The sequence below is a fragment of the Marmota marmota genome, unplaced genomic scaffold, assembly GCF_001458135.2.
Source record: "Marmota marmota marmota unplaced genomic scaffold, marMar, whole genome shotgun sequence".
NCBI lineage: Eukaryota > Metazoa > Chordata > Mammalia > Rodentia > Sciuridae > Marmota > Marmota marmota.
This window is the reverse complement of record NW_026000211.1, coordinates 39959924-39986130: the sequence shown is the minus strand read 5'-3', so window position 1 is coordinate 39986130 and position 26207 is coordinate 39959924. Positions and strand designations below refer to the sequence as shown.

Genomic DNA, 26207 nt, shown 5'->3' with positions numbered 1-26207 from the left:
CCAGTAGCTCTGGGAGGCTCAGACAGGAAGATTGCCAGTTCAAAGCCAGCCTCAGCAAAAGAGAGGTGCTAATCAACTCAGTGAAACCCTGTTTCTAAATAGAATACAAAATAGGGCTAGGATATGACTCAGTGGTCTAGTGCCCCTGAATTCAATCCCTGGTACCAAAAATAAAAAATAAAATGTACCTATTTTAAAATTAATTTGGAGAAATTGTGCAAATGTACATGCCTGTAAAACTGCCACTCCAATCAAAAATGTTTTTTTTTCATCTTTTATCCTTTCCTACTAAAACCTCTCAACCATTAATATATTATTTATCATAGAATTTCATATAAAGTTAGATATTTTGCCCATTGAAGCATATTTCACTTATCATAATATTTCACATAAATGTAATTATATGGCATCTGTACATTGGTATCTAGCTTCTCATTTTCAGGATAATATTTTGACTTTTATCTATAATGTTTATACATGGTTCATTAAATTTATTGATGATTAATACTTCCTTCTATAAATATACCACAATTTGTTTATGAATTCACTTTATGATATGCTTTTTTATTATTTTTCCAGTTATCTATTATGAACAAATCTGTTTTAAAGAATCATTCTCAGTATTTTGTTTTGTTTTTTTCAGAAGGTATGTTTATACTTTTCCTGGGAAAATGTATATAATACATTCATTAGATCATATACTGATTATGTTTAACTTTGTAAGAAACTGCCTAATTACTCCCCCCAGTGTTTTACAATATGGTATTCATACAAGCAATGTATTAGAGTTCCAATCATATAACATTCTTACAAACACTTGTATTCTCATCTTTCTTAATTATAGCTATTGCAATGAATGTGTAGAGTAGAACTCTCACCCTCCCCCTTCTCTCTCTAAAACTTATTTCAGATTTTTAAAATTTCACTATTCATTTATTGCATATATTTTAAATTTAAAACATTCTATGAGTCAATGCCTTTTAAATTGCTTTTTAGCTTAATTTTTAATTATCTTTTGCTACTATGTAGATATTCAGTTAATTTTTAGGACTTTCAAAAACTTGAATTATTTAACTTTTTCTAAATTCACTTAATCCTAGGTCATATATTTCAGCAGATGTCTTAGAAATATTTATGTACACAAATATTTTGTCTATAAAAGAAGACAGGATGCTTTTTGTTTCCAACTATAAAACTTTATTGCTTTTTCTTACCTGATTTCCCAAATTATCAGTTATATATGGTTTTATGGTAACTGACCTATGGAAAGAAAGAGAATAATATTAAGAGGGGGAGGGAATAGTGGAAAGGAAACACTGATCACCTTTGATTTTATAAACAACCATGACCTTTTAATATATAGTTTTTTTAGAATAAAGTAAAAGAAATACACAAATTTAATATAATAATTCTGTGTAATAATTTCAATCAATATCATTATATTTTCACAGGTTTTAGAGGTTTATTTTAATTCATATTAAAAATAAAATATTTATCATAGATAAGCATTTAAAAAGAATATGTGCCCTTTCAATTTCTTAGAACTTTCCAAAAATATCAGTTTGATCAAAGTTGATTATGAAGAAAGCAGAATGTTTTTAGGTCTGATGTATTTTCAAAGATGAACAGTTACCATGCAAGAAAAGGTAGAGTAGCATGAATCAATGGGATTCAAATATAAAGGAGAAGGAGAAGGAGAATAAAACCATTACATCATATTGTACTCTAGGCTGGATCCTAGAAATTGCAAGTATTTTGGCACTGGGCAGTAGAGGATAAGGGAAAATATCACACATCTGAGAGCCAAAACTCTACATTAGTTTCTGTCTCTCTCACTCTGTGTCACTCTGTGATCTTCATGTTTAACCTATTTGCGCTTCAGATTTCTTCAAGTGTAAAATGGAGATAATTATTGTAGCAATCTAATAGCATTATGATGAGGATTAAATGAGCTGCTATTTGTAAATGTGCCAGACATCTATTAAGCATTGTGTGTGTGTGTATGTGTATGTGTGTCTGTGTGCTGTAAGTACAATTCTAAATGTATTACACGTTAGGAAGAAAACATTATTTGTATACTTCAAGGCAAAATGTAATAATTTCTTAAAAGTTAATTCCCATGATCCCTTAAAACAATTGTGCATTTAACTCTAAAAAATATTTGCAGATTTTGGTGTATAGAAAATTCTCTATGTCCATTTTCTAGGGTATTATTACAAAATAAAAAGTATATTAATATTTTTCATGAGTGAAAAAAAGAGCTAAGCTTCTCCCATCAGCACTCTTCCTGCCTGTATTCATTGTGTTAGTTTCCTCCTCTTCAAATCAGAATTTACACGGGTCTATCTCGGGGAAGTCCTCTCTAACCCTTCTTTTCTTGGCTGCATCCCCGATACATGTCTTTTTAATTTTTTATTCTACATTTTTATTGATGTATTATAGTTGTATATAGTGGTGGGATTTGTTGTTATATATTTGTACATCTATACAATATAACAAAATAATTTGACCAGTATCTTTCCCCAGCATTTCCCCCCTCTCTCCCAACCTCCCACCCTTTGTTCCTTTTCTTCTACTGATCTCACTTTGATTATCATGGGATCACCTCCTTTTTTTATTCTGTTTTCCTCTCTAGTTTCCTCATATGAGAGAAAAGTTCTACCCCTTCACCTTCTTAGTTTGACTTATTACACTTAACATAATTATCTCTAGTTCCATCCATTTTCCTGCAAATGACATACTTCATTTTTCTTTATAGCTGAATTAAATTCCATAGTGTATATATACCACAATTTCTTTAGCCATTGATCAGTACCTGGGTTGATGCTATAGTCTGGCTGCTGTGAATTGTGCTACTATAAACGTGGGTATGCACACTAGATACATATCTTAATGAGTCTTATATTTTGGTCTTATAACACCACAGTTAAAACTAAATAATTATATTTTGTAATAATACAATATTTATTCTTTTCATGTTTATCAGAAGATATTGAGCTGCTCAAGAATACAGTGGTTCTTGTATGTAGCTGCATCTTCTGTTTCTAATTATGTATCTACAAGTTCTCTGAGAGGAAAGATCTGTGTATACTTTTTTATCCTTAGCTGTTGCACATATCAGAGATACAATAAATATTTCTTGTATGAATGAACGATGAACTGAACATATAATTAAGTTGGTGAATCACTCTTATTTTGTTTTATTTTATATTCTTCTTAGTATTCCAATACCAGGATACACCTTGACATAATCACAAAAGCATGGAACCCAACCTTCTCCAATTCAGACCCAGCACTTCTCCCTCATCCCATACTCCCTTCCCTCTGCTCCACTCATCCTTCTTCAATCCATTTACAGGTTTTTTTTTTTAATTAAGTAAATATATATTCTGCAAAGTAAGAATGTTGATTTTTGGTGCTATATTTCAAAAAGTCACTATCCAATGCTATAATTCTAATCAAGTTCTACTGCAACTACTTGATAGATTGAACATATGTTTGTATGAAGGGCTGAATGATAGGCAGGATTTTACAATGACCCTTAATATCCTGATATTCTAACTTCTAGTCTACACATACCTTCTTCTTGTTATTTAATACAACACTGATCTAAGTGCTGTCCTAAAAGGATTTTACATATGTGATTGATATAGTAAATCATTTGAGCCTTCAATAAGATTTTATGGGTAGGAATTAAGACCCTTTAATTATAGGCCTAGAAATTAGATTCAAAGAAAATCAGAGAGATTTGAATTGTGAAAGGAATTCCATGCAAGGAAATTTATCTTCTTCTGGCTTTAAAAATGATGGGGAAAATTGGCAAAGAACATGGGCAGCCTTTAGAAGTGAAGGGGGACCCACAACTGACAGGCTAAAAGAAAATAGGGATACTAGCGCCACAGCTGCAAGGAACTGAATTTTATCAACAACCTGAATGAGCTTGGAAACAGATTCTTCCCTAGATCCTCAAGACAAAACACAACCAAGCCAACGTCTTGAATTGCAGGCATTGACACATTGAGTACAGACACACTGTATCCAGACTTCTAACCCACAGGTTTGTAAAGATTAAAAAAAAAAAAAAAAAAGCAGTGTGTATTGTTTTAAGCTGGTAAATTCATAGTAATTTTCACACAGCAATAGAAAAAGAATTAAAGCTATCTATAGACACAAATAATTTGTTTTGCATGTGCAAAGAAAATTTTTCCAGGGCTCAAGTGAATCCAGTTTGATCATAATGTTTTCAGACAAAAATTTTAATTGATTAATCATAAAATCTAGATGAAAGGGAGCAAGTTTTATTGCAAGCTTCCTATAAATTTGGTCTAGACAAAAAGACAATGTTAATGGTAATTAAGAATGTTTTAAACAAGAATTTTCAAGCACATATTATATATTTGGCAGGGATTTTGCTATTCATGCTTCAATACAAAACCCATGCTTACTTGTTTGCATATGCCAGAGAGATAATCCTGATTTATAGATTTCAAGAGTTTGTTTCCTTCCACGTCAGTTGACCTTCATCTCTATGGTTTCTTGTGTTTGATCCCTGCTGCTTCATGTGGAAATCACAAAGAGAAAAAAAAAGGCACGACCCCCATTGTGTTTGAAGATCAGATCTCTGCCATTTCTCTGTGGCTTTCCATAAAACAGGTGAGTCTGCAACCCACAGACTATAATAAGCATACCTTCCCTGTATAATTTAAACAATTCAAAAATTCTGAATCAGGAGAACAGCACATGGGACAAACAAGCCAAGAAGGGAAAAGATGGAGAAGAATTTCTGATTTTCTTTAGCACCGAGACAGCTGCTCTACTAAATTATATACGACCCCCAGCACAGATCTTCTCCATAATGTGAGAGCAGCTTGAACATCCCTTGTATATCTGAGTCCCTAGCATTACCGTCTCATGTTGCTTTATTACCACAATAAACTTGTGAATCCTAGTAACTAACTCAGTGGGGCTCCGATGGCAAATTCATTTTCATAACCTCTTTTGTTGTCACAAATGTGATCCAAAAGGGTGCCAAGTCAGCAGTTCCTAGCTGCTTATTAATATAACACAGAGATTCGTTTAAAAATTCAACAGATGTACTATAATGAAACATTTTACTCATAATTACAATTATGCTAACAGTTAATAATAATTGGGCTTCTGTGCCTATATTTCATTTTGCTCTAAAGACAATTGGGTCTTTTCAAAAGCAGATAACCTCTCAGCAGGTATTCTGCTTAAGAAGCCAGCATAATCAAATGAGAGTAAAAAGTGGGTATGGAACAGGCAACAAGTATGTAGCTAAGAAACAAAGGAAAGCAATTTGGAGATCACTTGTTCTTAAAGAGAAAGCAGTGATGCAAAACTAAAACCAGGATGTTCAACAACAATATATAAACACAGGACACAGGATGTAGAAGAAGGGAAAAATGTGTCATGTGAGTAGCAAAACATTGTTTGCAATTATTTGATATATAGAAGTAGATGTCATTGCAATAAGCAAGCTATTCAATAACAGCTCATCTCTACTATTCTTGAAGATTTAACAGAAGCAGGGAATTTCCATTCTAATGATTATCATAATATCTATTTTCCATCATATCCCATTTACTTCTGTTACAATATCTATATCTTATTATCAAATGCAACATAAAAGTTATATACTAGGTATTATGATGAGATATTCATTAACAAATAATCAAACCTCTCTAAATACAAAATGCACATTTCAAGTTGTATTGAATAAAAAAATACCTCATAAGTATTTAGACTTCACAGTGAAATGTTTAGTTTTTAATGGATTTCACTAAATGTTGCTAAAGCCTCCACACGCTGAATTTTAATATTAAGTAAATAATCAAGTAGAGATGTCTCAGTTGTAAACTGGTAGTGAAACACAATGTGTTTTAGGAGAATGTACTTGAAAATACTCAAATTTATACTTTAATTATAAAAGCTAAGCAAATAACAGATACCATTTACTATTTAAAGTGGTAAACATTTAGATAACATTTTTTCTTTCAGAAAACTTACACTTTATAGAAAGTACAATAAACAAATATATAATTATAAATTTTGAAAAGTGTTGTAATTAAAAGTAAAATTGTACTTTTATCTCAGGGGGACAGAGTTAAGAGTGAATGGTCTATACTGACTGATACATCTTACAAGGAGCCATTTTGCTGAGGCCCTATTGCTCAGAGAAACAGTTTGAGTTAGTGGCTTGATGAAGAGAATATGCATAAAGGGCTCTGAAGTGTAGGTCAATGTAAATACAGCAGATTGTGAGTGGTCCTGGATACTGTTGGACATATAAGGTGAATGTATTTGACAAAAAAATCTCTTAATACAGGTTAAAGAATTGGGAAATTTATTTTATTTTATTTTAAAGGAGAGAGAGAGAGAGAGAGAGAGAGAGAGAGAGAGAATCTTTTTTGTAGATGGACACAACACAATGCCTTTATTTTTTTATGTGGTGCTGAGGATTGAACAGGGTCCTGCCTGTGCCAGGCGAGCACTCTACCACTGAGCCACAATTCCAGCCCAAGGGATTTTATTTTAACAACATTGTAAGTTCATGGAAATATTCTAGTCTATGGAGGACAATGTTGATTATTCAAAATATCACTTTGGATGTTCTGTGGAGATACAGCAATATGTATGAGACATGAGTTTCACCAGAGAGATCAATTTGGAGAATGCTATAAAAATCTAGGTGAATGACAATGATAGCTTAGAATAAGCATCCAAAACTAGGTCTTTGGGAATGAGTCTCTAAAGTTTCAAATGGCACAAGATACATTATGCTGTTAACACTGAAGAATTGAATTTATTTATATGTTTACAAAGATTTTATGCCATTTGTTGCATAAGACTTTATTGAGCATTTTACTAATGTTTTAATTAAATTAAAATGAAGGTATAACAAATCATGAACATTGAGCAAAAAAGAAGTGAAGTAAAGCCAAACTATAATATCTTCAATACTAACTGCAGGGAAACACAGTTTGCTTATCAAATTTCTAGAAACTAGTAAAAAGAAGGAAACATGATATCAATTTACAAAATAAAAACATTTTAAAAATTAAAAACTAAAACTATTTCTCAGTTGAAATAAACAACTCCTTATGCTGATTCAATGGGAAATTTCTCATGAAATCTCCAAATGAAAATAGTTTATCTGAAAAAAAAAATGACCACCACAACTTCTTAGACCATATTCTAAGGCACTATACCCAGGCTATGACAAATTCTTCTTGAAAATTATTTTTTGCTTACTCCAGCTCATCTTTAAAATGGTTCTGGAGTCTTAATGCAGTACTAAGTCCAGAATCTGATTTTAGCATGCACATTAAATCGTTATAAATCCAGGTAAATAGTCCAATATGGAGGAAAGATCAGAAAAAATTATAAACATAATCATTATACATAACAGGTTTCTCCACACTGTGCTGAAGTATGCAACTAGTGATCTTTAATGGGATAACTTCATTCAAACCTATTTCTTCATCATATACAACAATGGCCTGAACATCAGGAAAGAGGACAGCAATGGTGCATAGGAGCTAGACACATTAGGAAGACCACAAATTATATTCTCAAAAGGTTTGCGTTTTGAAACTCAGCAGTTTTAAGCTATTTAAGCCTCACTTCCAAGATATAAAGTGCTGATAAGACTGACTAAACATAATTATCTTGAGGATTAGATGAGATGATGCATTAAAAGTATCATTACAATGTCCAGTGCATGATAAGCACTTAAAACATCCTATTTTTCTTTACTTGTTTTAAACAGAAAATAAAGTTTATTTAATGTTGCTTCCAAAAGTTTAATGTTTTCAAAAATAATATCAGTTTTATAAAAAAAAAAAAGAAAAGGGGTTGAGGTTGTGGCTCCATGGTAGAGCACTAGCCTGGCACATGTGAGGCACTGGGTTCGATCCTTAGCACCACATAAATATAAATAAAAATAAAGGTATTGTGTCCATTAAAAAAAATAATTCCAATAAAGATGATGATCTAATGAAATTGACAGGTAGCAGAACATTTGAATATGAAAGTCCATATACCAGGATGTGTTTTAGATGATTACTTATCATAGTACATAGGACTTACACTGATCTTTGTACAATTTCTGAAAAGTAGCTCTAAGAACAGGAATGATCTCAGCTATTCTTATCTATCACTATAGGAATGTCTGCAAAGAGATTTCAGGGTGTGGGAGTTAAAGAACTGTTGCAGATGGAGAGTCATAAGGAGGGGCACATATAAAAATTATACAGTACTACTTTATCTGCTTTATTGTAAAGCAACCCTTCATTTCAGATCAAATGATGTGTTGATCTTTTAGCTTGAAAACAAAACCCATTTATGAATCAATCTTGTGCCTTCTTGTTCCTTCTCTGTGTATCTTTTAACACTGATTCATTAATTTTAGATAGCTAATAATTTCATATACTTATCTTATGAAACGACTGCAAAAGAAAATAGCAATGTATATCATCTAGCTTTTGTGAGAATTCTCAAAAGATCTTATCTCTAACTGTGCATAACTAAAGGTTCTTGGTTCCAAGAGCTGAACAACTCTTTTTATGTATCTTTTATAATCTAGAATAACTGATAAAGATTTGTACAAGTTGGTTTCACTTTTTATTTACCTATCAGGCTTTATTTACAAATATAAGGACATTAAAGATAATGGAACATGGAATTCATAAACTCCATATTTCAACATACTTTCCTGAAATAGTAGTAATTTGGAAATATATAAGCAAAGTAAGATGTAAGTACATTTATGTATAATAGTTTGCAATTTTTTATCATTCTCTTATCTATTATGAGCATTTAAATATATGTTATATAATATTCAGAGGTAAAAGTGGCCTCAATTCTGAGCGTTTTTTATTCACAGTGAATAGGGGAAATATCAAAGATGTAAATAATATTTTTTAAACAAGTATAAATTGTAATGTTTGTATTCAGATTAATCTTGTACAGGGAAGAATAAGAGCAAGTGTCTCTAAGGAGTTGCTTTGATATTTAATACAATGTGCTGAACAGCTACTGGTGTAATATTTTCCAATTTTCTACTAAGTATTCATGGAAAGTCAAAAGCATCCAAGAAATTGCTTAATGCAGAACAACAGGACTGGCAGTAAACCTGTTATCAGAATTTGGGACAATTTTTCCCGGAAGTACAAAGCTCATAGAACTGAATTGAATCATGTAATTAGGTAAGTCAGGAGACATTTTTGCCCACCTCCTTCTTCTATTCCTTGGTTTACAAGTACAGTGTAAAAAACAACTAAGAAGTTAGACATCCAACCATTGATGATATTATTTGAGACAAACTTGGTGCTTTTGTTAGCTTAAATCCCACTCAGAAATTGCCATTGTCATAATACAATAAGCAGGATACTTGGGAAATAGGAAAAATTGTAGTTGTATGTTGAATTTTGAGATTTTTATTTGTAAAAGTAATTTGTTGTTGGAAGACAGAGTAAGAGCCTTGGTAAATTAATTATTATGATATCCCATATGCTCTATCCATACAAGGATCAGAGAGGCAAGAAAAATGGGCAGATGGAAGAAATCACAGTTTGTCAGAACATTACGGGTAGAGCCCTCAGAGAGTAGAAATTAAGCCATATGCTAATTTGCACTGACCTAATGTCCATGTTTGGTTCAGAGAAGAGGTTTCAACCAACGGCCAAGAGACTGAGATTTGAGCCAAGTGAACACCCAATATTCCATTGGTAAGCATCAGATTATGACAGATCATTCTCAATTCAAGGATCAGTAAATCAAGGATAACCTAGGATTGAAAAACAGACTCTTTGCTGAATTTTATAGCACAATGCTAGAAGCTCAATATCTTTGCTGTCACATTCTCATAGTGCCCTCTACCGCCTTGCTGGCAAGCTCAGTGAGAACAGGTTGAATGACAGTGGAGGAATGGACTTCCAACTACCAGTAAGAAGAAGGAAAAACAGCACGAAAATTTCCTTTTTGCATGTTCTTGATTAATAGAAGATGCATTTTAAAGCCATACTAAGTTTCTTGTAAGTAGTACTTCTCTTTAAATTCCATGTCAAAGACCTTTCATAAATATCTCTCAGATTATTCTATATAGAGAAATGAAAAAAAATGGATTTTAATTGGACAATTATTAAATTTCAAGCAAAAACTGTTTAAAACAGCAGATCTTTAATTGATAGAGAGTTAATAATTGGAAAATTTAAAAAAATATTGCTGAAATCTTACATAGAAACATAATGTTCATACTAAACATTATGAACTCGAAAGAGGAGTATACTATCTCACTTATTGTTGAAATTATTATTTTGTAAACCAATATATTTTGCTAAAATTCTTCCATGATTGAAAGAGCCCAGTTCTACTTATAAAATTGAAAATTATCTTTTAAAATCAAAACATTTGCAAGGAGAGGGCATTATGCAGAATAAAAAATTCAGGAGATTGCAAAGATAAATGAAACAAATGAGAAATCATTTTGAACAAAGCTTTCACCTGGCAGCAAAACTTTTTTTTATATTAGCATGATTACACCTTTAAAAACTCAATTGATAGATCTCAGGAGAATCAAGAATGACACAGCAAAATAGAATGCAAAATAAAGAAAGTATTTTGCACAAATTAACATGGCTTGATGATTTTAAACCTATTTCTTTTAAAGACATTCTGTACTAAGTGAATATAAAATGGGAGTTAAGATATCCATGTGCAGATTTAAAATTGATCTCATGATTAGATTCAGTGTCACAAGTCAATTTTATCACACACACAATAGAAGATAGTTTTGTTTTGAAGTTAGTTTTATGTCAAATCACACTTCGATATTTCTTTTTATAATAACTAAAGGTAAAGCATGGTGTCAAAGTGAAAAACAATATGTTTTATACCTGGTTATATTAATAGTGAAAATTTATCAATGAATATTAAAACCCAAAGCAGAAAGAAACACAACAATTTGTTCTCTTTCCAAAAGAGAAACAGTAAATCACACAAACACATAATTTGTTTGGTTATATATTGTAAAGGTTATGTTTATACTACGAGCTGTGAATGAGATTAATGAGTTTTCTCAGCACAGTAAACCTCCTCCACGGAAACAGAAGCTAAATTGCAATAAATCACAGGTTTATGTTCACGTATTTATGAGATGGGGAAGATTTAAGGTTCCACAGTAGAGAAAGCATCCCGAAGTAAAAGAGAAAATTATGGCTTCTGTAACATAAAGGTAGATAAACTGGGGTAGGCTCAAAATTGTGCATTCAATACACTTTAATGATGTCAGTAATTTATTAAAAGTAATTATCATGGCACAGTTTCATGCTCATACTTAACCAGAAGTGACAAAATGCTATTTCAATATGGTAGTTACCATCACATGATTATGTATCAAGACCAATTAAACTAGAGTTGTGGTTTTCTCTGCATTTATCTAAAAATTCAATACTATATTTTCTTTTAAAAATCCGTTGGCATTATCATTGGGCCATAATCTTATGTTACTTCATAAAAACAAGGTCTTTTACGTTATTCTGGGGGTGAGGGAGTGGGGGGAGGCTACCAGTCATATTAGGCTATCTGCTGAGAGCATAATCCATTCAATTTACTTGTGTATATAAATAAGTTTTTAACAGATTTTTTTGCATAAACAATTCTTGAAAAAAAACTCAGTTTTGAGTTATATTTTATTTTTATTCACTATCTCTCTGTCTTGTCAATTTGTTTTATCTTCCTTGAAAAATTAAAACCAAATACAGAAATAGTGATAGCAATATAGACCAAGATGCCAAGGCCCTACTGTTTGTTACTTTGCTCATATCTGAAAATGACACTGTTGAAAACAGCAGAGTGAGTTTTGTTTCAATATCTCAAAATAAAATAAAACAATGGAATTTGATATATATTTGGCTTCTGGGAATGTCATTCAATGTGATTCAAACACACTGCATGCAAAGAGAAAATTGTTTGATTGTTTCAGAAAAGTCAAAATCATTTCAAGTGAATGATGAATAAGTAAGAATATTCTCATGGGAGAATCAAGAAAATAATTCCAATCCTTATAATTAATGATACCTCAAAAAACTTGAATAAAACATTTTAAGGACTTAAGTGCCTCCTTCAAGACATTTTAAATGGACTGGATCATTCATCTGTCTTCAAAGAAAGTATAGATTGTTTACACTTAAAATTGGGTAAAAAGCCTCTTTGAAGGTTATACATACTGAATTAGTTCTTCAGGAAAAAAAGGACTGGTTTTTGAAGGAAGAAAGTAATTTTCTGAAATTCAAGTAAAAAGTAATTTTTCCAACAGATTTTATTGGGTCATATAAGAAATTTGTATCTATTAATAAACAGACAAATAATTTTATACTTCTCTATTATTTGAATCCATCTTGTTTAAATATTTCCAAGTTGCATATGTTTAATCAGCTCTAGTAAATACCCTGAAAACAGTGAATAATCCACTTGTGGAGATAAGATTAATATAATACATGAAAAATTCTGATATATTCTGAAATAAAAATGCAACATATATTTATATATTATGCATCTTCAGAAAAAAAAAACATATTTTAATTATATATACCAAATTGTCAAAAGGTCAACTATTTTTTAATTGGTACCCTTAAGAAAACCAGTCCATACCATATAAAACTGTTGTTTATGTCACCTGTTGCACGTAACATCTATGTTTACATGTTTTGATTCTTCTATATAGTAAAACTATCTAGCACAGATCCTCCTTGACATTGATTCACAAGTAAGATAAGTATATTATTTTCTTTTATTACAGAAACCAATAAAATGACAAGTTTAATTCCCAGTCAATTGTTTCACTTGAAATTATTTAAAAAAAAAAAGTTGTGTGTTTTGAATGTGTTCACACTTGTTCAGAATTTTTATATTGGTTTGAAAGGAACTATCTTACTATACGAAATTACAAAATATGACACTTTTTAAAAGTAAGCTAATCTGTATATTATATTTGCCTTATAAATTATACTATATGAGATGAGGTTGAGAAGTAAGGGTATATTAAATTTAGCACTTTCTAAAAAATTGCTCATTAATTTACAGAAAGTTTTAGTTAGAAACGTTTTAAATCTTCACAGTTTCAGGAAAACTGGTTGTTGTTAAAATAAGTGCATGAACTTATTTTTATTATAAAATCTTAAAAGCATAAATTTCATATCTTAATAACTTTCATGAATGAAATATGAATAAAGATAAAACTGTGCCCATACCAAGGAGCATCCCACCCCACCTTTACACATAACACAATTAAGATTTACTAAGAATTAGTACAAGATAATGAAATCTTCAGGTATTTAGTGTTGTTAATAAAGAGTTGGGAAAAACAAACAAGTGTTTCACAGGTTCAAGGAACATTCATATTTACACAACATCCAAATTACTAAAGTTATATCACACTTAAGATACAATAAAGACACATTTTTTTACCCATTCATCTATTGAAGGGCATCTAGGTTGGTTCCACAGTCTAGCTATTGTGAATTGTGCTGCTATGAACATCGATGTAGCAGTATCCCTATAGTACGCTATTTTAAGGTCTTCAGGGAATAGTCCGAGAAGCGCAATAGCTGGGTCAAATGGTGGTTCCATTCCCAGCTTTCCCAGGAATCTCCATACTGCTTTCCAAATTGGCCACACCAATTTGCAATCCCACCAGCAATGTACAAGTGTACCCTTTTCCCCACATCCTTGCCAGCACTTGTTGTTGTTTGACTTCATAATGGCTGCCAATCTTACTGGAGTGAGATGGTATCTTAGGGTGGTTTTGATTTGCATTTCTCTGACTGCTAAAGATGGTGAGCATTTTTTCATGTACTTGTTGATTGATTGTATGTCTCCTCTGAGAAGTGTCTGTTCAGGTCCTTGGCCCATTTGTTAATTTGGTTATTTGTTATCTTATTGTTTAATTTTTTGAGTCCTTTGTATACTCTGGATATTAGGGCTCTATCTGAAGTGTGAGGAGTAAGAATTTGTTCCCATGATGTAGGCTCCCTATTTACCTCTCTTATTGTTTCTCTTGCTGAGAAAAAACTTTTTAGTTTAAGTAAGTCCCATTTGTTGATTCTTGTTATTAACTCTTGTGCTATGGGTGTCCTATTAAGGAATTTGGAGCCCGACCCCACAATATGTAGATCGGAGCCAACTTTTTCTTCTATCAGACGCAGAGTCTCTGATTTGATATCAAGCTCCTTGATCCATTTTGAGTTAACTTTTGTGCATGGCGAGAGAAAGGGATTCAGTTTCATTTTGTTGCATATGGATTTCCAGTTTTCCCAGCACCATTTGTTGAAGATGCTATCCTTCCTCCATTGCATGCTTTTAGCCCCTTTATCAAATATAAGATAGTTGTAACTTTGTGGATTAGTCTCTGTGTCCTCTATTCTGTACCATTGGTCCACCCGCCTGTTTTGGTACCAGTACCATGCTGTTTTTGTTACTATTGCTGTGTAGTATAGTTTGAAATCTGGTATCGCTATGCCTCCTGATTCATACTTCCTGCTTAGAGTTGCTTTTGCTATTCTGGGTCTTTTATTTTTCCATATGAATTTCATGATTACTTTATCTACTTCTACAAGAAATGCCATTGGGATTTTGATTGGCATTGCATTAAAACTATAGAGAACTTTTGGTAATATCACCATTTTGATGATGTTAGTTCTGCCTATCCATGAATAGGGTATATGTTTCCATCTTCTAAAATCTTCTTCTATTTCTCTCTTTAGGGTTCTGTAGTTTTCATTGTATAAATCTTTCACCTCTTTTGTTAGGTCGATTCCCAAGTATTTTATTTTTTTTAAAAGATATTGTGAATGGGGTGGTTTTCCTCATTTCCAGTTCAGAAGATTTGTCGCTGATATACAGAAATGCCTTTGATTTATGCGTGTTGATTTTATATCCTGCCACTTTGCTTAATTCATTTATTAGTTCTAGTAGTTTCTTTGTTTTACAAAATTAAATATAAGAGGAAGTGAGGGGAAAGGGGAAAAAAAGAGAGAGAGAAATGAATTACAGTAGATGGGGTAGAGAGAGAAGAGGGGAGGGGAGGGGAGGGGGGATAGTAGAGGATAGGAAGGGCAGCAGAATACAACCGACACTAGTATGGCAGTATGTAAAAAAGTGGATGTGGAACCGATGTGAATCTGCAATATGTATAAGGGGTAAAAATGGGAGTTCATAATCCGCTTGAATCAAACGTATGAAATATGATGTCAAGAGCTTTGTAATGTTTTGAACAACTAATAATAAATAAAAAAATTTAAAAAAAGAAAAAAAAGATACAATAAAGACAAATAAAATAAGCTAGTACCAACTTGATGCCAGAAACACTTATTTTTCTTAATTCTCAAGTGAATTAGAAACTTCCCAAATTTAAACTAGGCATAGATATTTTCACTGATGAATACATCAAACATAAAAGGGACAAAAAACCTCCAAATTTACCTAAATCTTATTAGAATATAGAGCAAGTGGCTACATACTCTACCGTGTTTTATGATACTAGCATAACCTCATAATGAAAATATGGTATAGACTCCACCAAAAAAATTGTAAATATATCATAAGGTAAAAAGCTTTGAAAATGTAGACAAATTAAATTACGCAATATGTAATAAAATATAGTACAGTATGTCCAATTGCTGTTAGCCCATGGAATGTAAGAAATTATAATTCTTAAAAACCAATCAATTGTTAAGTTAACATAAAAAGAGCACAAATATATAACAATTTTTACTTATGATTTTAAAAGAGAGACAAATTTAAATGCACATTTATGACCTTTAAAACCTCATCAAGTAAAAAACTGAACATAGTATTTTAAAAATCTATATCAAAATAAGTGATGAGAAAGGACTTTGTGTTTTCCTTCAAAAAATTTAAATATGGCAATGAGATAAACTCTCAATAGTTTTATTTAAAATTTTACTTGGTACAAAGTCAGTATAAGAAATGGCAAAAAACCAAACCAACCAAACAAACAAACAAACAAAAAAACTAAAAAGACAGACACCCACTGGAACTCAGGCCTAGCACAGATCCTCCTCTACCAATTTGTGCAGAAGCCCAGGCCCAGCATAGACCTGGGTCCCAACCACCCCACCTCAACTGGGACCCTTGGCCTAACCCATTTCCATATTAGGGCACTGCATCATCCCCATAGCTTTTCCCAATCAGTAGCCTCTACCTTGGGACAACAGACAGGGCCTAGAAGAAACTTCATCTTGGAGCAGGCATCCCAAAGCCAGTATAAGGCCCACCCTTTCAGCTCCATTTCTGAAAGACGTTGCATCCATCTTGTAGCAATTCCACTTGTATCTCTAGTTACCCCCTGCTATTGCCCCACCACCTAGAGTTAGTAGCATCCATCCTGGAACACCGGCAGGGTCTGTTAGTCCAAAACCAACGTGAGTTACCAATAATCTGCACAGATACTACAAGATTATAAGATAGAAACTGTAATCTTCAGATGCACACAGCAAAAATGAAAGTCACATAGACAACATAAAAAAAAATGGAGAAAAGTGCCCCAAACAAACCAGGATACTACAATTACAGAACCCATGGACAGTACAGTTGATGAAATTTCAGAGAAGGAGTTCAGAATGTTCATAAATAAAATTATCTGTGTATTAAATAATGACCTAAATGAGCAAATACAGGCAAAACTTTACTTTATCATTCCAAAAAAGAGATAAGAGAGCAAATATAAGCAACCATTGATGATACAAATAAACAGATAAGGAAACAAATACAGGCATTCATTCATCACAACAACAAAGAGATAAGGGAGCAAATACAGATAGCAAAAGATAACTCCAAGAATGAGATGGAGATTCTGGGGGGAAAAAATAGAAATCCTGGAGATGAGGAAAACAATAAACCAAATAAAATACTCAATAGAAAGCATCACAAACAGACTAGATCACTTGGAAGACAGAGCATCAGATAATGAAGACAAAGTATAAAATCTGGAAAATTAAGTTGACCACACAGTACAGATGGTAAGAAACCATGAGCAGAATGTCCAAGAATTATGGGATAGCATCAAAAGACCAAATCTAAAAGTTATTGGGATATAGGAAGGCACAGAGTTTCAAACCAAAGGAATGCACAGTTTCTTCAATAAGATAATATCAGAAAATTTCCCAAACATGAAGAATGAATTGGAAAACCAAATATAAGAGGCTTACAGGACACCAAATGTACAAAATCACAACAGATCTACACCAAGGCACATTATAATGAAAATGCCTAGCATACAGAACAAGGATAGAATCTTTTTTTTTTTTAATTTTTTATTGTTGGTTGTTCAAAACATTACATAGTTCTTGATATATCATATTTCACACTTTGATTCAAGTGGGTTATGAACTCCCATTTTTACCCCATATACAGATTGCAGAATCACATCAGTTACACATTCATTGATTTACATATTGCCAATGGAGTATTACTCTGCATTAAAAAATGACAAAATCATAGAATTTGCAGGGAAATGGATGGCATTGGAGCAGATTATGCTAAGTGAAGCTAGCCAATCCCTAAAAAACAAATGCCAAATGTCTTCTTTGATATAAGGAGAGTAACTAAGAACAGAGTAGGGACGAAGAGCAGGAGAAGAAGATTAACATTAAACAGGGATGAGAGGTGGGAGGGAAAGGGAGAGAGAAGGGAAATTGCATGGAAATGGAAGGAGACCCTCAGGGTTATACAAAAGTACATACAAGAGGAAGTGAGGGGAAAGGGAAAAATAATACAAGGGGGAGAAATGAAGGGGGATAGTAGAGGAAGGATAGAATCTTAAAGGCCACAAGAGAGAGGAATCAGATCACATAGAGGGGAGACAAATGCATATCTCAGCAAATTTTTCAACCCAGACCCTCAAAGCAAGAAGATCCTGGAACAACATATACCAAGCTCTGAGAGAAAATGAATAACAACCAAGAATTTTATATCCAGAAAAATTAAGCTTTAGATTTGATGATGAAATAAAAACCTTTCATGATAAATAAATTTTTAAATATTGTTAAAAGAATTTGCAACTAGAAAGCTTGCACTAGAGAACATTCTCGACAAAATATTCCATGTTCAGGAAATAAAAAACAACAATGAAAATCAGCAGAGGAGTATTATACTAAAGGAAAAACTAATCAAAGGAGAAAAGAAGTCAGGTTAAATACCAAAAATAAACAAAAATGGCTGGGAATACAAATCATCTCTCAATAATACCCCTAAATGTTGATGGCCCAAACTCACCAATCAAAAAGACAGGTTAACAGATTGGATTAGAAAAAAAAATAAGACCCAACAATATGGTGCCTCCAAGAGCCTAATCTCATAAAAAAAGGCATCCATAGACTGAAGATGAAAGGTTGGGAAAAATTATACCACTTACATGGACTACGGAAATAAGCAGGGGTTTGCAACCTCATATAAAATAAAGTATACTTCAAGTCAAAGTTAATCAAAAGTGATAAAGAAGGATATGGATACTGCTTAAGGGAATCACACATCAACAAGACATAGCAATTATAAATATATATGGCCCAAACAATGGAGCATCTACATTCATCAAACAAACTCTTTTCAAGTTCAAGAGTCAAGTAGACTACAATATAATAATTTGGGGGTGACTTTAACACACCTCTTTCACCTTTGGATAGATCTTCCAAACAAAAACTGATCAAGGAAACAATAGAATTCAATAATAAAAATCAATAACTTAGACTTAACTGACATATATAGAATATTTTATCCTTCAATGAATGAATATACTTTCTTTTCAGCAACACATGGATCCTTCTATAAAATAGATCATAAATTAAACCACGAACTTACTGAATAAAAAAAAAAAACTCTTACTGAATAAAAAAAACTAGAGATGCTACCCTGCATTCTATCAGATTATAATGTAATAAGATTAGAAATCAATGATAAAATAAAAAATAAAAGCTACTCCAATGAAATTGAAAGAACAACAACAACAAAAAGTTAAAAATTGACAAAACAAAAAGTTGGTTCTTCGAAAAAATAAATAAAATTGAGAAACCCTTAGCTACGTTAACAAAGAGAAAGAAACAAAACCTCAAATTACTAACATAAGTTATGAAACAGGAAATATCACAATAGACACTACAGAAATACAGAAGATAATTAGAAATTACTTTGAAAACTTTTACTCCAATAAAATTGAGAATATCAAAGGCACTGACAAATGTCTAGAGTCATATGATTTGCCCAAATTGAATCAGGATGATATACATAATTTAAACAGATGAATTCATTTTTATATATTTATTTTTTAGTTGTAGTTGGGCACACTACCTTTATTTTATTTATTTATTGTTACATGGTGCTAAGGATCAAACCCAGGGCCTTGAACAGGCTAGGTGAGTGCTCTACCGCTCAGCAATACCCCAAACCCTAAACATATTAATTTCAAGAAATGAAATAAAAGATGCCATCAGAAGAAGCCTACCAACCAAGAAAAGCCCAGAACTGGATGGATACACACCTGAGTTCTACAAGACCTTAAAGAAGAACTAATAACAATACTTTTCAAATTATTTTGTAAAATAGACAAACAGGGAGCACTTCCAAACTCATTTTAAGAGACCAATATCACCCTGATTCCAAAACCAGGAAAAGACAAATCAGAAAAGAAAACTTCAGACCAAATATCGGTAATGAACGTAAAGGTAAAAATTCTCAATAAAATTTTGGCAAATCAAATACAAAACCTTATGAAAAAGATCACGCACCACAATAAAGTGGGATTCATCCCAGGGATGCGAGTTTGGTTCAACATACAGAAATCAATAAATGTAATTCATGACATCAATAGACTCAAAGATAAGAACCATATTATCATCTCAATAGATGCAGAAAAGGCATTCAGCAAAATACAGCACCCCTTATGTTCAAAACAGTAGAAAAATTAGGGATAACAGGAACATATCTCAACATCATAAAAGCTATCTATGCTAAGCCCCAGGCCAACGTCATTCTAAATAAAGAAAAATTGAAAGCATTCCCTCTAAAAACTGAAACAAGACAGAGATGCCCTCTTTCACCACTTCTATTTAACATAGTTTTTGACACACTAGCCAGAGCAATTAGGCAGAGGAAAGAAATTCAATGGATATGGATAGGAAAAGAAGAACTCAAATTAGCACTATTTGCCTATGATATAATTCTGTACCTAGAATACCCAAAAACTTACACCAGAAAAGTTCTAGAACTAGTAAGTATATTCAGCAAAGTAGCAGAATATAAACTTGAGGAAAATAAGGAAAATTATCCCATTTACAATAGCATCAAAAAAAGGTAAATAAAATACTTGGGAATCAACAAAAGAGGTAGAAGTCCTCTACAATGAAAACTACATAATTCTAAAGAAAGTAATTAAAGAAGACCTTAGAAGATGAAAAGATTCTCCTTGTTCTTGGATACACAGAATTAATATTGTCAAAATGATCATACTACCAAAAGCACTATATGGATTTAATGCAATTCCAATCAAAATCCCAATGACATTCTTCATAGAAGTAGAATAGGAAGTCATGAAATTCATCTGGAAAAATAAGAGACCCAGAATAGCTAAAACAATCTTTATCAAGAAGAGTGAAGCAGGTGGCATCACTATACCAGACCTTAAACTATACTACAGAGCAATAGTAACAAAAGCAGCATGGTATTGGCACCAAAATAGACTTGTAGACCAAAGGTACAGAATACAGGACATAGAGACTAACCCACATAATCACAGTTATCTTATACAGACAAAGGTGGCAAAAAATATACATTGGAGAAAAGATAGTACCTTCAACAAATGGTGCAGGAATACTGGAAATGAATATGCAAAAATAAATAAATAAATAAATAAATAAATAAAATCCCTATCTCTCACCGTGCACAAAACTCAATTCAAAGTGGATCAAGGACCTAGGAATTAAAGAAGAAAAAGTAGGCCCAAATCTCCATTACGTCAGTTTAGGTCCTGACTTCCTTAATAAGAGACACATAGCGCAAGAATTAAAATCAAGAATCAATAAATGAGAGGGATTCAAACTCAAAAGCTTCTTCTCAGCAAAAGAAACAATCAGTGAGGTGAATAGAGCCTACATTTGGGGAACAAATTTTTACCACACACAAAGCAGATTGAGCACTAATCTCTAGGATATATAAAGAACTCAAACATTTCAACACCAAAAAAACAAATAATCCAGTCAATAAATGTGCCAAGAACCTGAACAGACACTTCTCAGAAAAAGAAATACAAAATATGTGAAAAAATATTCAATATCTCTAGCAATTAGAGAAATGCAAATCAAAACTACTAGAAGATTTCATCTCACTTCAGTCAGAAAGGCAGCTATTAAGAACACAAACAACAATAAGTGTTGGTGAGGATATGGGGAAAAAGGCACACTCATACTTCGCTGGTGGAACTGCAAATTGGTGCAGCCAATATGGAAAGCAGTATGGACATTCCTTGGAAAATTGGAAATAGAATCACCATTTGACCCAGCTATCCAACTCCTAGGACTAAACCCAAAAGACTTAAAAACATCATACTACAGGGACACAGTCACATCAATGTTTATTGCAGCACAATAGCTAAACTGTGGAACCAACCTAGATGAATGGATAAAGGAAATGTGGTATATATACAGAATGGAATATTATTCAGCATTAAAAGAGAATAAAATCATGGCATTTGCAGATAAATTAATGGAGTTGGAGAATATAATGCTAAGTGAAGTTAGCCTATCCCAAACAAAAAACAAATGTCATGTTTTCTCTGATTTAAGGGTGCTAATTTATAATGTGGTTGGGGGGGCATGGGAGGATCAGATGAACTTTAGATAGGGCAAAGGGAAAAGAGGGAAAGTTAGGGGGTATGTGGGCAGGAAGATGATGGAATGAGATGGACATCATTATCCTAAGTATATGTATGTAGAATCAAATGGTGTGACTCTACTTTGTGTACAACCAGAGATATGAAAAATTATGGACTATATATGTAAAATGAATTTTAATGCATTCTGTTGTCATATATAACAAATTAAAATTTAAAAAAACTGAATGTAGTAAAGAGAGAAGTGAAAGATAACTGTCCCTCTTGACAAATAACATTGATAATTGCCCCTCTTGACAAGCAAGATTGTTTATATATAATCCTGATATATAAAATCCCAAGAGCTCTACAAAATATGTAATATTACAAGTGAATTCTGAAAGTTTGGAGCAAAGTAAGTTACATAAATGAATCAATATGTTTTTCCAGATTTGGGGCCAAAATGAGAAAACATTTAAAAATAGGTCTGCAGCAGTTTTAAAACCGTAAGATTTTAGCCAGGTTCAGTGATGCACACCTGTAATCCCAGCCACTCAGGAGCTGGGGCAAAATGATCTTGAGTTCAAAGCCAGCATTAGTTACTTAGTGAGGCCTTGTCTCAAAAATAAAAATTAAAAGGACTGAGAATGTTGCTTAGTGGTAAAGTGTCCCCAGGTTCAATCTTCAGTATTCACCACTCAAAAGAGAAAATATTATTCTGCTGATAGGAAAGTTCCCTATATTACAATCTATAAAACAATGCTAAGAAAGCCAAGATAAATGGAAAGATATACCATATTAATCAATATTAATTAATGGACTAGAATGCTGAAGATGGCAAAATGTCAACTTCTTCAAATTGATCTGTAATTTCACATGAACCTGACTTATAATCGTAATGAGTTCTTTTGTTTGTTTGTTTCATCTAATAGAAAATTATAAAATAAACTGGAAATTCATATGGAAATATTAAGGGGTTAGTATTTACAAACAACTCTTGAAGAAGAAGTTTGGGTTCAGGATTTAAATTTAAGATTTAACACAAATCTAACAAAAATAAACAAACAAGGAAAGTCAAATAACTAAATGTCACAAAAGACAAAAGTGTATTCAAACATTGGTTATCAACAGTAACACTGAATCAATTCAATAAATAAAGGAAAATATTTTTAATAAATTATGCTAGAAAAAATGCATATACATATGGAGGAGACAAATAAACTTCTGTCTCACGCCACACACAAATTATTTTAACAACTTGGCAACTTTGGGTAGACAAGATTTATTTGACCTGATAAGAACTAATGAATAATAAAACAATAGATGATAATAAAAATGGAAATTTTGATTTCATTGAAATTAACCGCTTTGTTCATTTGAATAGACTATTAAGAAAATAAGTAGACAAACCTCAAACTAGGTGAAAATACTTGAGAAACATGGAGAAGATTTGGCAGTTTGTTAGAAAGTTATACATAGATCTAGGAATTTGCAAATGTTTGTTCAAGAGAAATAAAATATTTCTGTTCACAGAAAGACTTGCACAGGTATGTTCATTCTGACTTTATTCATAATAGCTCCAAACTGTTGACAACAACACAGACTTCTATGATCAGGAGAAAGCAATAAATTCAAGTGTTAGGATTATACATTGAAATGTTATTAAGCATTAAACGGTAGCACCCCACTGATATTTATCATGGCCCAGATGAATGTCATACACTACCCACAACCAGAGAGCTGCACTCAAAGATTAGGTAATGTATGGTTCCGTTTAGAGAAAGATTGATAACAGGCAAAATGACTATATGGTCAAAATAATCATAATAATAGTTGCCTGTGGAGGAGGCATTGAGACCATTCACTGGGAAGAAACACGAAAGGACTTTGGAGTGAGGTAATTGTTCTGTATACTAATATATGTACCAAGAATCACCATATCATATATTTTTCAAAAGTCATTGAAAAAAAATTTATATATTCCACACTATATAAATTTTGACTCCAAAAATAAGTGTGAAAATTATTACACTCTAATGGATTTTTTCCCACAATGACATTTTTAGCAGTTACAAAATCATTTCCTTTATTTTCGATATTTGAGCAGAAGAGTTAATAATATATTGAGCATGACCCAAAACAGGCCTCTTTCTAGCTATTGGAGAAAAGAGCTGCTAATATGGAAAAAAAAAATGCAATGTGCTCTGTGATGTTGGATTGCAGTTGCCCATTGCATTACAATGGTCTTATACTTTTTGGTACATATAGAAAGAGACAGAAATACATTTGCATGTGCTGACGGGCTCTGATTTGTAAATATTACCTTCTATCTACTCCAAGAAACCAGGGATCTTTGGAGAAAAGCCTGAATCCAGTGCTCTGAGAGAAATAGAAAAGGATGAAAATAAAACATTTTGTTATACAGAAAATATTAAAAGAATGAAGGGTACAAACCACACTGATGAGGTTCCCACTGGTTGAATATGGGATAATTTGAGCATGAAAATAAGTAATTATAGTAATGTATAGGTAAAAAATTTACAGCACAGTACCTAGTAATAAAAAAGAAAACATGAAGATATCATCAATAGATGCTAAAACTAGTCAATGGAAATTTAATGAAGTATAGAATTTTTATAAATTTTGTAATTATATTCCCCTGAAGTACTAATTAATCACAAACCCAAATGAGAAAACTTAATGGAGAAACCCAAAAAATACAAAGGAAGTGATCACATCTTACTAATATTAAGGCAAACTGACATCAAGTAACTCCTGATAGAAAGCTTTGAAAAGGCATTATATCATTTCTGTACTATTCCTGCCAAAAATGCATACCCTGGAAGTAATAATGAGGAAATATCAGACAATTGAGATACAATCTACACAATTCCTGGCCTTTATATAGTCTTCAAAAATGTCAACTTCAAGAAAGTCAGACTGACTAAATGTTCTGAAGAGTCAGGGCAACCAAACACAATGAATGGACCATCCTTGATTTTGGGAGTAGAATAAAATAGCTATAAAAGACATTTTGGGGGCAATTAATGAAATTTAATTATGCACTAGGATAATATGAAACGTTCCCTTATTCTAAGGAGACATACATTAAAATATTTGAGACAAGAGGATAAAAGTCTTCAACTTATTTTAAATTGTCTGGAAAAAAGACACATCTGTATTTAAGAAAGAAATTAAAGAAACAGCAAAATGTAAGCAATTTGTGATTTGCATAAAGGGTTAACAGAAATTTCTTGTACAAATTTTAAATTTTTTTCTAAATTTAATGTATCAAAATAAAAATCACATTCATGCAAATGAAGAGTAATATGAAACAGGAAAAAAAGGAGCTTGTTGGGGCTTACATAAGTTTAGGAGAGAGTACAGCAGAAATGTACAGTTGAAACACACTATTCCTTTCATTTTAAAGATGAAATTGTTTTCCAATGAATGATAGTAGAAGAAAACTTTAGATTAAACAGTTGAAGAAACAACTTGCCATCTGGAATATGACTATGTTTACAGCACAAAAGATGAAAGCCAATGATCTGCACATTTGTATGTATTAATATAGAAGGATGGTATAGCTTTAAGGCATTTCTTTAGGAGATCTCTCTCTGTTAGAAGAACAAAAAACTAATAATAAAGAGAAACTTACAGGTCCAATTTACAAATAAATTTCATTATTACTATATGTTTCATTGAAAGAACACTGTATAAAATATAGTTCAATATCAGTTCTATATCTACTTCTTCTTAGTTGAATGTATAATTTAAATTTTATGTGCATAAGTTTTCTCACATGAAAAAAGGAAAAATATGGCCAGTGTATGGTCTTTTTTGAAAATGTTATGTGTGTGAAACATAAATCATATGAAAAATTTCAGAGTGCCAACCATATTCATTATTTAATTATAATGAATTAATTAAAATCCTTAAATACTCTATGTGAAGGAACCACACACTTGTATAAATATAAAAGCTATACCATCTTTCTATATTAATACGTACAAATTGTTCAGATCACTGGCTTTCATCTTTTGTGCTGTAAACACTTGCAAAAAAAGAAACATCAATAGCTAAAGTTAGATTTTCATTGAAAGCTTTTGACTTAATGTCTGACCTTTGAAGATAGCATATAATCATTAAGATATTTGATCTTGATTGTTTTTCTGCTTTTTGAGCATATCTTCTTTTTTAAGTAGTTTGATCTGTGTGCTATTGGTAAACAAAATTTTGCAAAAAAAAAGCAGCTTTGCAGATGTTTTTCAGATACATCTGAGCTGTTCTCTTGGGATCTAGGCTA

The 26207-nt window shown here is 32.1% G+C and overlaps 1 long non-coding RNA gene across 1 annotated transcript; it reads right to left on the bottom strand.

Moving 5' to 3' along the window:
* Positions 1 to 1180: 1180 nt before the first annotated feature.
* On the bottom strand, positions 1181 to 24792 carry LOC125612855. Its single transcript, XR_007343329.1, has 3 exons — positions 24225 to 24792; positions 9664 to 9811; positions 1181 to 1260 (listed from the first exon to the last, which is right to left on the bottom strand). It is a non-coding gene; the product is annotated as an uncharacterized LOC125612855 (long non-coding RNA).
* Between the last annotated feature and the right edge of the window lie 1415 nt (positions 24793 to 26207).